This window comes from Nuphar pumila, chromosome 11 (assembly GCF_984573655.1).
Source record: "Nuphar pumila chromosome 11, dmNupPumi1.hap1.1, whole genome shotgun sequence".
NCBI classification, from domain to species: Eukaryota; Viridiplantae; Streptophyta; class Magnoliopsida; order Nymphaeales; family Nymphaeaceae; genus Nuphar; species Nuphar pumila.
Window position 1 is genome coordinate 97,661,121 of NC_143259.1, and position 14,640 is coordinate 97,675,760.

The following is a 14,640-nucleotide window of genomic DNA, read 5'->3' on the forward strand; positions in this document are numbered from 1 at the left end:
TTTATTGAAGATGAGGAAGACACCAGTCAATCATCTTGATCAAGTTTTTCTAAGAAATTGACAATGTCAAGGCTATGTCACTTCTATCATTTTCTCCTTTTTGTCATTTTGAAGGGACAATGCAGTCCCAGTTCTCTTATCAATCTGTTATTTCCCTCTTCAATGCATTAATAAATTTATTGATTTTTCTCATGACTTGGCGCCATCTTTTATATTCCTCCTTTGCAAAAGGCTTCTCGAATCAATCAAGAAGCTCATTGTTAGTTTTCACTTTGTTACCTTCAAAGAACTTTCGTCAAATATCAACTACTTATTCTTTCATCCAACATCTTACTCCCCAGTTACACTGGGGCATTTTCATGAAAATTTGTTTTACTTCAAAATGTCCTGTATGCAGGCAGGATCAAACAAATCTCTCATTTTGCATGCATGTGCACCATTTACATTATTTTGCATACATTGGCATTCAATTGCATTCATTTGCATCAATTTGCATTTACATCAAACTTATTCCCGCTTAAGTTAAGGGATAAACCTGAATCATTTTCCATGACTTCCTCAAAATTCTTCTCAAATCTTTATTCAATTCCCCTTTCAGGTTAAGGGATAAACCTGAACTCCTTGTTCAGGATAAGGGGTTAATCCTGAAAATCAGACCACATACAACTAACTATGATGGTATATTCAACCAACCAGTTGAACCAATCTCTTTCTCGGATAGTTGTTTTTTATTGAACTAATAGTGTTCCCAGTGAACTGATAGTTGTTCTTCATTGAACTGATATTGTCCTCAGTGAACTGATAGTGTTCCCAATGAACTGATAGTCGTTCTTAGTTGAACTGATAGTGTTCTCAGTGAACTGATAGTCGTTCTTAGTTGAACTGATAGTATTCCCAGTGAACTGATAGTCAATCTTAGTTGAACCGATAGTGTTCCCAGTGAACTGATAGTCATTCTTCATTGAACTGATAGTGTTCCTAGTTAACTGATAGTCGTTCTTAGTTGAACTCATAGTATTCTCAGTGAACTGATAGTCGTTCTTCATTGAACTGATAGTATTCCCAGTGAACTGATAGTCGTTCTTAGTTGAACTGATAGTGTTCCCAGTGAATTGATAGTCATTCTTAGTTGAACTGATAGTGTTCCCAGTGAATTGATAGTCGTTCTTAGTTGAACTGATAGTGTTCCTAGTGAACTGATAGTCGTTCTTAGTTGAATTGATAGTGTTTTCAGTGAATTGATAGTCGTTCTTAGTTGAACTGATAGTGTTCCGAGTGAACTGATAGTTGTTCTTAGTTGAACTGATAGTGTTCCCAGTGAACTGATAGTTGTTCTTCATTGAGCTGATAGTGTTCTCAGTGAACTGATAGTGTTCTCAGTGAACTGATAGTGTTCTCAGTGAACTGATAGTTGTTCTTCATTGAACTGATAGTGTTCCTAGTGAACTGATAATTGTTCTTCATTGAACTGATATTGTCAATTGGACCTGAAGCAATTTCTTTCACCAAGGATTTTAAGAACATTTTGTCAATTTGTCATCAAATACTTGTTGATTTCAAAATCTTTATTGCACAAAATCTTTACCTCAGATACCTTCAGCATTCCTTCCAAAAGGACAAAGCTTTTGCGAAGAGGGATTCAAAATTCAAAATCTTTTTCTTGGCCAACCAAAAGGATGAAGAATAAATCCTCGATATGGCCAACAAAGAAAATTCAATGTTGTCACAAAACCATAAGTGAGTGATATTGATCACAGTCAATGACACATTTTAAAGATCATTCTTGTAATAAGGCAGTGGAAATATCCTGGGTGATAAAGAAAATTCACTCAATTTCAACATCTCTTCAATAAATATCAAAGCTGCAATTACATATTTGCAAAAGGGATCTCTCAAATATTGTCAAGTTGAAGACGGTGGACGAGTCAGATCCCCGGGGGCAAAGAAGACTCGAAACATCTCCAAGTTGAAGGAGTATGTGATGGGTCCTTCTAGAGAAAGTTCAAATCATTGTCAAGTTGAAGGCGGATGCGATGAATCTCCCAACAAACCCTAAAAGATATTTGATTTCTGCTATCATCAAAAGACTTTCAACTAATGAGACAATACCGTCAGTATAATTCTTGAGACAAAGAAGGCTCAAAACATCTCCAAGTTGAAGGAGTTTGTGACGTACCCTTCCAAAAAAAAGAAGAAGGATTAGAGCATCTCCAAGTTGAAGGAGTTTATGACGTACCCTTCTTAGAAAAAGAAAAGTCAGGACATCTCCAAAATAAAGGATGATGTAATAAACTTCTCGCCAAAAAAACCAAGAAATCTCAATGTCTTAAAAAAGAGTGCAAAAAGATCATCATGAGAAAAATCCCAGGATATCAAACTGCCAAATCTGCCAAGAATCTTCTTTAATTTTGTGAAATTCTATTATTAATATTCTTTCACCAATTGCTTTCACAATATCAAGAATACTTTCTTTTCTGTTCATGTCAAAGAAATTGATAGCCTCCTTGAAGAAAGCCAATTGCAAGCAATTTGAATTTGAATCTTGATTCTACGAAGTTAAGTCTAATTGAAGGTAATACTTCAGGTAGAAAAGAGGGAATATTTTCACACCAATATGCATCACTTTCAAATGTTTTGAATCAACAACAAACTACAACATTTTGACAATATTTTTTAGCTATTCTGGCGTGAAGTGAGAGCTTGATGTTCATTTTTGACACATCCTGACACCATTTGTCATCCCTTTTAGGACTTGATAACGGGAGTTTTCAAGATTCCTTCCCTTCTTTTGTATAATCTAAGCGCCTGGGCTCTCAGATTCACACACTTCCCTGTGACCCTACTGTCCCACCATAGACAGTCCAATTTCGGTTTGAGGTTGAGCCACCAATCATTTTCTCACAAAAGGTCATCAATTTCAAAAGTTATTCAGTCTCGGCAATGAGGCACCCAAAATCAATCTCTTTTCCAAGCTTTAGGGACCCCTATTTTCATCCTTTTGCAGAGCCCTATCAGATTCATTGTGCAGAAGTCCAAAGGTCCCATCATGGTCTCTTCTTTTGAGGATTCCATTCGTTTCCCGATCAGGTTAAGGGTTAAACCTAAGCCTCATTCTGATGAGGTATTTCATTTTCCAATCAGGTTAAGGGTTTAAACCTGAGCTTCATTCTGATGAGGCATTTCATTTTCCAATCAGGTTAAGGGTTTAAACCTGAGCTTCATTCTGATGAGGTATTTTATTTCCTGATCAGGTTAAGGCTTTAAACTTGAGCCTCATTCTGATGAGGTATTTCATTTTCCGATCAGGTTAAGGGTTTAAACTTGAGCCTCATTCTGATGAGGTATTTCATTTTCCGATCAGGTTAAGGGTTTAAACCTGATTCCCATTCTGATGAGGTATTTCATTTCTCGATTAGGTTAAGGGTTAAACCTGAGCCTCATTCTCATGAGGTATTTCGTCCCCCTTTCAGAATAAGGGTTAGAACTTGAATCATTCTTCGCAAGAAGCCATTTTTTAAAAGTTATTCAGTCTCAGTCACAAGACACCCAAATCACTCCCTTTTCCAAAGCTTTTAGGGAAAACCATTTTCATTGTCCTCTTTACAGTCTCATTTCTACACGAGGTATTCTCCATCCCAGCCAGGTTAAGGGCAAAACCTGAACTTCACTTCTATAAATGAAATCTGTCTTCATCATTCTCCATTTCATACCTACCATTTTCCTCCAAGCTAATTTCTTCAAACCAGTCAGATCCTTCGAACTAGGGCATTTATTTTATACATATATATAGCCCAAATTTGGTGTGTTTTTCTTTGCTACTAAGCTTGGCCCTAAACCGGCTTAGTAACAAAGAGGGGCATCTGTAAACGCCCCAAATTTTCCTCATCCATTCTCAGACACACACCCTCGTGTGGATGCCAACCCTAGTAGGTCAGTATAGGAGTCTGACCTCGAGTCTGTCTTAGGAAATTACCATTTTACCCTCTTTTCATTAGGAAAATTATCATTTTACCCCTAGGTCATCCTAGAACCCGGTTAGTAAGAGTCAACCAAACTTATTCTTAAGCTCATAACAGTTAGAATATCAGTCATTTCTAGCTCACAATGAGCCAATCATGTTCATTTCTAGTCATTCTTGCCAAAATGGGTTCATTTCCTAAAAAATGAGCTCATTTCTAGTTCAAATCTAAGTCAATTGTCTTTGAGTCAGTCATTCTCAGTTAATCACATTCCTCTGAGTCTAGCTTGAGCTCACCAGAAGTTCAAGTGCTCCAGTTTTAGTTCAAATTCATTTATGTGTCTAAGAACCCATTTTAGCTCATTTCAGCTCATTTTAGCTAGAATTGAGCTAAGTTCAGTCAGTTGAACTAGTGTTTGAGCTTCAGTTTTAGTTTATCTCAGTATTACTGACATTTGTTCCAACTCAAACTCAGTTCTTGTTCGTAACTCACTTCACTCCAGTGACCATTTCTCTAAAAATGACAGTATTTCTTGACAATTCAATCTAAGAGTTCAGTTGAGTCAGTGTCTTGTCAGTCTATTTGAGTTCTAAAACCCTATAACCCAGCTCAATCTAATTCATTCTAGTTTAAACCAGCTAAAACCTCAATTTTCAGTGTCACTCCCAGCCCAGCAAGGACAAAAATCATTTCTTGAACCATTTTGCCAATTTTTAACAATTTTACCACTTTCTGAACTGGTACAACTGTCGATCGGGGTCTAATATCTAAAATTCTTCATCCAGGGTTAGCATTTTGCATGGTATTTCATATCATTTCTTATCATTTTCCATCATTTCATATCATTTCATTACATTTCATTTTCTAGATCCAGAACTCCAGTTTTGAAAATTCCAATCCAGATTCGAGTTTCAAAAGCTTTTCAAAATCAATTTCAAACCCTGGGTTTTCAAATTGACATTTTTACCCCCAGGACTCTAAATTTGAAAATATTTTCCCAAGAAAAAAATCTGGATTCTTCTCAAATTCGATTTTCAAATTGGATTTGCTCTGCAAAGGAGAACCAAATTTCAAATTTTGATCTTTATTTCAAAATTGCCAAAAATAGCCAAAAATCTTTCTGAAGAATTTTACAAAATCATTTTTTACCCCTTTTTTTGGTTTTTGTCATAAATGGGACCCACTCTAAGTGGTGCCACACTGAAATCTTTTCGGGTTTTATTTATTTTAAAATATCCTTTTTAGAAATCGTGTGGTCCCACTACAATGTGGTGTCCCACTTTGAAAACCCTTTTTGAAAAACTGTGTGGGCCCACTCCAAGGTGGCGCCACATGTAAAAAATAAATAAAAATCCAGATTTCTTCTTTTCCCTCATCTTTTTCTTTTCTTTCTTCTTTTCTTCTTCTTTCTTCTTTTTCCTTCTTCTTCTTCTTTCTTTCCTTTTCTTTCTTTCTTCTCTTTCCTTTCTTCCTTCTCCTTCCTCCCTGGTCGACCCCCGCTTCCCCTTTTTTTTCTTCTTTGTCTTCCTTCTTCCCTTTCTTCTTTCTTTCTTTTTCCCTTTCCTCCTTTCTTCCTTCCTTCTTATGCCCTTCCTCTCTTTCCAAAAGCCCTAAGCATCATACGGCTGGCTATCTTCCCCATTCATTGATACTCGCTCTCTTCTCTAACCTATCTCTCTCTCCCTCTAAGACCTACCACACGGCTGGGCTATACTTAACTCCCCTCTCAACTCTAGCATCTATTTCTCTCTCTCTTGCTTCAGCCAATAGGGGCTCACGACTGTAGCTCTCCTTCATTCCCAAGAAGCACTACATGGCTGGAGCTCTCTCCATTTATTGAAGCATTTTCTTCTACAACCTCACACAATAGCCTCTCCAACTAAAGTAGCACCACCTACCTTCATTCCTTCAGCCACACCAAGGTACCAGCACACCTACCACTTGTTGTCGCAGCCTCCATTGGGGACAGCACCAGCCACCTCCAGCCATGGTGACCATCACTACGGTGCCTACCTCCAGCGGTTCCCAACTGCAGCCTCATCTTTCTCAACCTTGGATCATCTACACCATAGCAGCTTCCTCCAGCCGGTGCCTACCTCCAGCAGCATCTCCAAGAACACCTCCCTACTCATTTTCACCAAGGCAACACATCTCAAAGTCTCCACTCCTCTATAGTTGGTGCAAGCTTTTCGAATGTAAGTCCATTTTGTATGCTTTGTTATCTTTTTTTTTTAAAAGAAAAAGTTGGCGTGAATCCAGTCACAACATTGGGTTCATACAGATGGAACCGCTTATTTTACAAGCATGCAATAAATGATCCGGGCTAAATAGGGGAGATCCGTCCGATACATGGACCAGATCTTCCCTTTTCACAACAACATAAAGCAAAAAAATGATTCATGTCTCCCTAATTTTTTTTTTTATGTTTTATTACCATCATCATATAGGTTTAATATTTCTCTTTTAGCACTGCATTTAGATTTACTTCTTAGTTTTATATTCATTTTCAGTTCTATTAACATCTGATGGTTAGTTCATAGGTTTTTCACTTAGGCATACAGTCCAGTTATGATTTTATGTTTAGTTTTTCGTTAATAAATCTCGATTTTTTTTTGTGGTAGATGCATATATGTGTTTGCGATTCATTGTAAAAAACCCAGTATGATTTGATGTCAGTAACCCCATTTCAAAAATCTAACACAAAATCGGGTTTTAAACCCTGTGGAAATTCTAAATCCCCCTGTAGCAGACTTGTGGACTCAAGATATCCCTCATGGGAGATTTGATTCACCCTCTAAAAAATACAGTAGATCCATGGAGGAATCTACTATTTTACTGTATTTTATGGGATTTTTATAAAAAAGTTTACTATCTCTCAAAATTCGGGTTTTGCAGAACCCTATGAAACACCTTCTACTAGTTTTGTCAGGGTCTAGACAGACCTTAATCTGTTGTGGCATTCCAATCAGTATGCTGGATGCTCTAACTATCAAAAAAGGAATTGTTTCTCAGAACATTCTCTGTCAGTTCCCAAAGTTTCATGATCTTAAAACTTAGACTTCTATTATTTTTAGATTTTACAAGTTCACCTATCAATTCCCTATTAGTTCAATTTTATCAGAATTAGAGGTCTGATAATCCCATGTGTCCTCTGTAACCATAGGTCCAATGCCAAAACTATAAAAGAAGAAGTTGTTCCTCTCTGTGTCATTGACATCCTCCTAAAATGTCAAGTCTTTTGGTTATGGTTTTCTATTTTTCTAGTAATTTTTACCAAAACCTATCAGTTTGTCTTCAATCCTAAAGTCACCAGATTTCGATCCAACTTGCCAGAGTTGTAATTCTCTAACCATAGATAGTATCCTAAATCTGTAAAAGGCAAAAATCCTTTCCTAAATGTCCTATGTAACCCTAAAAAACTTGGTACATTTCCATGGTAAGTTGCTATTCAAAATTTGATTGTCATTAGAGCAAATCTAGGCTAAAAGGCAAAAATCATGATTTTCTAGGATTTTTTATTAAATTCCATATTAGAAAATGCCAAAAAAATAGTTTTCATATTTTATTCTGTTTTTAGGGTTAATCTAGGTGTCCATGCCAAATTTAGTGCAATTTCCAGTTCAATTGTCAAAATCAAAAGCAAAATTCAGTGTTTCTGTGATATTTTTGCATTTTTAGGGTTTTAGCATGCATATAATCATCTCATATCATATTGTGTTTGATTTCAATCCCATTTGCATTCATTTGAATTTCAAAATCCCCATTTTTACAAAATTACTTTCTGAAAACCCTGATTTCAAGGCTATAGTCTTGCTATTAGGGGCATTTTAGTCATTTTTACCTCAATTTTGAATTTCCAAACTTGTATTTTCATATTTTCATGTATATAATCATGTCATGTCATCTTGTGTTTAATTTTATCTTCATTTCCATTTATTTGAATTTTAAAACTCTCATTTTTACAAAATATCTTTCTGAAAACCCTGATTTCAAGGCCATAGTCTTGCTATCAGAGACATTTTGGTTATTTTCATCCCAATTTCAAATTTCTAAATCTTTTTTTTGAATTTTCAATCTATTTTCATCATTTATTTCTTATGTTTATATTAGGGTGGTATGAATCATGGTTTATATCTAGGTAAAATCCGATAATTTTCCAATATTGTTGGATAAATCCAGATAAACCTACATTTCTGTGCTAACCCCATTTTCTAGCTTTGCAGCGATATTCAAGAAGAAGATTTCATTTATTTTTCTTTCATTAAATTCAATTTAATATCAAATATAATATTTGGAATAAGAATTTACATTTCTGCATAGAATTGGATGCATTGCATATAGTTTGCTTTCGTAAATTCAATATCTGATGTATGATTCATGCACATTTTTTTAAATCCACTATGGTTGACACGAATGACACATGCACAAGCTCTTAGGGAGTTGACATACTTGGTAGAATTTGTATTTATGACCACAATCAGAATACGAATGAAACCTAGATTTGTGATCTTTGTATTAGCCACATTCAGCCTACACTCTTAGGCTAACTTCAAAATGCATTGCATTTCTCAAAAACAAAAAAAAAAGAAATTTCTTAAATTTCTCAAAAAATATCTTTCAAATCCATATTCATTCATTCATTTCATTCAATTTGCATCATTTTTCTGACTTATTTTCCAATTCCACTTCAGAGAAATTGATTTTCTCAGAATTTTCAAAGTCTTTCTCAGAAAGTGATTTTCTCAAAACTTTGAGTTTTCAAATGATGTTTCAAGTATTTCCAAAGTTCATATCATGATTTTCCAATGTTTAATATTCTCAACTTCAAGGTTCAAAGTTCTAAAATCAATTTTCTCAAAAATCTTTGAAACTGGTTTTCCCAGAATTCTCAATTTTTCTTTTGAAATTGATTTCCATTTCAAAAGTTATTTTCCAATGTAATTCATGATTTTTTAAGGAATTCCTTTGCCAAGCATTTTCCAAATATCAGATGCAAACATCATATTTCTCAAACTTGCATTTTCAAAATCTCATAGCACATGCCTGCTTCTCTATGCATTTAGGAAATAGAACATGATTTAGACATTTGAGCCTAGCTAAACACACTTTTGATCCTTGGTTCAATTACCCCTGGTAAAAGCACCAGGAACGATTGAACCTCGTACCGACAGACGGGTTTCATTCTACAAAATTTTCTTGCAAATTTCAAAACGGAGGCGAGTAATTTTAAAAACCAATTTTCAAAACTTTGGTCGAGTTTGACTCGGAGAATCGTTTCTCTCTCTCGCAGAGGGAGGAAAAAATTTTGTGATGATAACACAACTTCATGGTGATTGGCTTCTCGGTTCCTCATCCTCACCCTTTTTCCCCTCGTGCTTTGGAGGTTATCTCATATTCCCTGTGTCCGGTTTTTTCTCCTATCATTGGCCCCAACGGTGGTCTATCGAGGTGTGTGTTGACTCACTTGCCTTCCTCTCAGCTTCATCTGCATCCCAGTTCGCACCTCCTAGCTATTGAGATCGACAACACTGCTCGATTGCTGGATATCTCTCTCCCCACATCTCAGTTGCTAGCTCTATCGACTGTCATGGATTCAACTATTTCTGGTCTCCATTCTGTTTTCGGGGATATTCTTTGCCCCCCTTCTGTTTTGTTCGGTTCTTCGCAGGATGACTCTCCTGCTAGGAATATTCATCGTTCCCCCATTGGTAACCGTAGACAGAGGAGGGTTGTCTTTCCAGATTTGGTTTCTCCTGGTTGGTCTCCTCGTACATCGCCCAGGTTGCGGCAGCTATGGGTCTTTTCAGATTTTGTGCCATGAAACTTGTTTGTTGGAATATTAGGGACCTCAGTTCTGCCTCCAAGCGCTTGTTTTTGGCGAGTTGGATTAGACAGGCTAATCCTGACATGTTTGCCATTTGTAAAACTAAAATGGATGACATCTAGCTTGCAATCGCTTCTTCCATTTGGTGGGGTGTGGATTTTTTCTTTAAGCCAGCGGTCAACCATGCTGGTGGTATCCTCCTCTTCGGTAAGAAATCTTTAAATTTATTGTAGCTGGATGTGGGTCTCTACTCTTTGTCTGTTGCCTCTAGCTTACAGTCGGTTGGTCGGAGAGCTGTGGTATCCGTGGTTTATGGACCCAACCTTGTTAACAGGAGGCCCGCATTTTGGGATGACCTTGATATGGTGGTTACTTCTAATGATCAGTGCCACCTTATTATGGGTGATTTCAATTGTTTGCTTTCTCCTCGTGATTCTAATTCTATCGTCTTTCCTAATCCCTCTATTTGAGGCTTTCAAGACTTTGTTCACTGGCATCTCCTTTATCCTCTTTCTCTTATTGACGAGCGCTTCTCATGGTCGAATAGGCGATCGTGCCTGCGCTGTCGGGTTCTGGACATGGTATTGTCACCCCTTCTTTGTTGGACCTCATCCCTGATATTAAATGTGTCTTGCTTGCGCCCTCCATCTCTGACCATGATCAACTCATCACTCTTTATGGGGATGGCTTCTCCTTCAGCAAACACTTTGTTTTTTAGCAATGGTGGCCTCAAGAGCCAGATTTCAATTCGGTTATTTTGGTCTCTTGGTCTAAACCTTGTGCCGAGCACTGGTGTTATCATTGCAAATTTTTACTTTTGCAAGTCAAACTGACATTTGAAAAAGTTTTTGAAAATAACTCACCTCCATTTTAAAATGCAGGATAATTTTGAAGAATGAGACTCGTTTGTCGGTAAGCGATTCAACCGTTTCTAGCACCATAACCAAGGGTAACCGAACCAAGGATCAATCATGTGCTTTGCTTTGCTCAACTTGTCTAAATAGTTGTTCTATTTCCTAAATGCATAAAGAATCAGGCATGTGCTATGAATATTTGAAAGATGCAGGTTGAAAACATGATGTTTGCTTCAAATGTGGGAGAATTCTTGGAAAATGGGTGATTGGAAATAGTGAATCACATTTGAAAAACATTTCTGAAGAAAAGAAAATCGATTTCCGAGGAAATCTTGATGTTTTAGGAAAATCGATTTCTGAGAGAACTAAAAATGACTCAGAAAAAATTGATTTATCTGATTTTGAACTTTGAACTTTGAAATTGAAAATATTATAACTTGAAAAATCGTGATTTGAACTTAGGAAAATATTTGGAAAATCTTTGAAAAAAAAGGGGTCTTGAGAAAATTGGTTTATGAGGAAAATCTAACAAATTTGAGAAAAATTGTCTTCTTTGAATTCTGAACTTTGAGAAGTTATTCGAACTTGGAAAATTGATTTTGGGATTCAGAAAAGCATTTGGAAATCTCTTGAAAATCGTTTTTAATGAAAAGGAAACCTTAATGTTTTGAGAAAAATCAATTTCTGAAGAAATTTCAGGATAACTTTGAGAAATCAATTTTCTTGAAATCGGATTCTTGATTTGATAAAAAAGAGGGGCGTGTAGCCGTGTGAAATCCTTTTCATGATTTATTCTAACTTAGATGATGCATGAATACAATTTGAGAATTTTTTTTGCCTTATAGAATTTAGATGAAATATATTCGCCACATATCCCTGACTATGGCCACGGATGTGTATTGAATAATATCTCATTTGATTCTAAAAGGGGTAAATATTTGGAAAAACTTTGAAATATGCAATGATTTTTTAAGATAGCCTAAGAGTGTAGGCCGATTGTGGCTTAGAAAAAGATGATAAATCTAGGTTTTGTTCATATTCTGACTATGACCACAAATACGAAACCTACCAAGTTTATCAACTCCTTAGAAGCTAGTGCATGTGCCATTCATGTAGACCATGGTGGATTTGAAATATGAATGAATCATCATCCATCACACATTGACATTATTGAAAAATAAAACTATATGCAATGCAATCCTATTCTAAGTAGGAATCTAAATTCTTATTCCAATGTTTATAATTAATTTACATCACTAATTGAATTGAAATAAAGATAAAAAAAGAAATACAATCTTGAATATTCCTGCAAAACTAGAAAACTTGTTAGTGAAGATATGTCAGCTTTGCTAGATTTATCCAATAATATCTAGAAATTATTGGATTTATCCGGATATAAGTCTTTTTCCATGTTTTTCTGAAATAAACATAATAAAATATGATATAAAATTAAAGAAATAATAAAAATAGATAACTTTAAAATTCAGATTTTTGAGAAAATGATAAAAATACACCTAAAAACAAGAGTATGGCCTTGAAATCAGGGTTTTCAGAAAAGATTTTTGTAAAACTTTGGATTTAGGGCTCAAATGAATTCAAAAGATTTATAAACATGATCAAACATTAAAAACATGAAACTTTTTATAAAAAAATCAAAATATTACAAAAACAATGAATTTTGCCAGTGTTTTACTCGAACCAGGACTCCGCGGGCACCCTGTTTTCATGATTTAATCAAATAACATATCAAATTAATTTAAAAACCTATAAAAATCGACATGGATAGTTTTGATAACTCTAAAATTAAACTGAATTCAAAAAAAAAATTGACATTATTTTAATATAAAAATTGAATAAAAACATTAAATACATGATTTTGCCTGCGGGCATGTTAGACCTGAATCTGGCATCAAACCACCATGGAAATTCATAACAATTTACAAAGAGATACTATACATAAAAACAAAGACTTCCCTTTTTACAGATTAGAAAAATCATCTCCGGTTAGGGAGATATCGCTCCGGCAATATACGATTGATTATGGCGAATATACAACGAGCTAAAATAAATACATCAGGTTTCGAGTATAGGGAAATATAGCAAATCATATTCAAAAATTATAAAATTTTAGTAGTGAACAGAAGATACACATAGAAAGATGTTCTTTTTTACGTATCATCGATCAAATCTTCGGTTAGGGAGATATGATCGACCCAAGACTATCTAGGGTTTAAATAAGGTATAACGGGCTTTGTAAATCTGATTCTACTTTCTGTTAGAGAAAAAATATCAAATAGATGCATAAAAATTCGAACATTTACAGAAAATACTATACATGATAACAAAGACACTACAACTTATCGATCATCGATCGGATCTCTAACGAGGGAGATATCTCCTCAGCAAGTCATTCCCAAATCCACACAGCGATTTCACGGTTTAAAAAGTAAGGTTCTGTTTTCTATTTTTTTGACAAGGGTTATAGAACTAATCCTATTTTTTACAGGAAGTCACTGACAAACCCATGGACCAACCGAAAAAAAATCGTATTTTTTATTAGAAACTTAAATAGAAAATAACGTGTTTTCTACGTAGCTGGGATTGAAAATTGCGTATTATCGATAAAGCTTGCAAAATCCTAATCCAAACATGAAAAATAATAAGAAAAATATGCAAATAATATCACAAATTTGGATTTGATGCTTGAATGAGTAAAATAAACATTAATATGATCAAAAAATAAAAACAAATTAGGAAATATACAGTTAGAATTTGATTTAGCCTTCAAAAAAAGAGATTCGACCCATTTAACGGGCGAATCTCATCTTTTAATGGGCTTAAATAGAAAAAATGGTATTTTCAATGATTTAAACGGATTGAAATCATGTAAAATGCCCTCAAACAACGTTAGATCACTTTCTTGAATCGATTTTATGGTTCTTTGATGAAAGCTCAGCTTGAAATCCATATACGGGCAGCAATGGTGGAAATCATGGAAAAAAGTATAAAAAATAATAAAATTAATGAAATAAGCTAAAGAAAACTCACCTTGGATGTTGTTGCAACAATGGAGGAGGGAGAGCTGCTGAAGGAGAGAGAGAGAGCAAGAAAAAGAGAGAGAAAAACCTAGGGGTCGACCCCCCCTTTTGGCCCCTTTATATAGGTTTTTGAAATGCTATTTTTAGAAAGAATTTTGGAAATTTTCTAAATGGGTTTTGTTACGACAATGAAGCCATACATGGTACTTCAAGTACAAGGTTTTGATGATGAGCAAGTGGAATCAACTGTATTTCAGCAAAGGCTATGAAGAAATTGAAGAATTCGGTGAAGAATCCTTGAAGACTAGTGTGCAAATGTTTAATTCATTAAAAGTCTTAGATTCTTGTAAGAGCCTTACTTAGAGTGCATATTTAGGTTGCATTTCACCTTAAAAGTCTTTAGAAAAACTTTTCTAAAAGAAACTCTTTTGAAAATCTTTTTAGAAAACTCTTTTCTTAAATTTTCATGTTTATTAGTCGACCAATAGACTTATCAGTCGACTAATCCTTTCGCGCCATATTTTCTAAAAAGTCATTTTTGTCAAATTAGTCGACCGAAGGTTTTATCAGTCGACTGGACAGAATGTATGTTTTCTGGAAAATTAGCAGCAGTCGACTAATGGTTTTTCAGTCGACTGAACAGAACATGTGTTTTCTAAAAAATTTAGCAGCAATCGACTAATGCTTTTTATCAGTCGACTGAACAAAATGTTTGTTTTTCAGAAGTTTTTAGCAGCAGTCGACTAAAAGGTTTTTCAGTCTACCGATGATATTATCAGTCGACTAACTTTTCTCAAGTCGACTAAGTTTCAAAAGTTCAGATTTTCAAACGGCTCGATTAACAGATCAGTCGACTGACGATAACTGTCAGTCTACTAATAACTAACTATTAGTCGACTAACTGATGTTTCAGTCGACTAATTTTGCCGTTTTCCTGAAACTTCAAAAAAGGCGTGTCTTTTCAT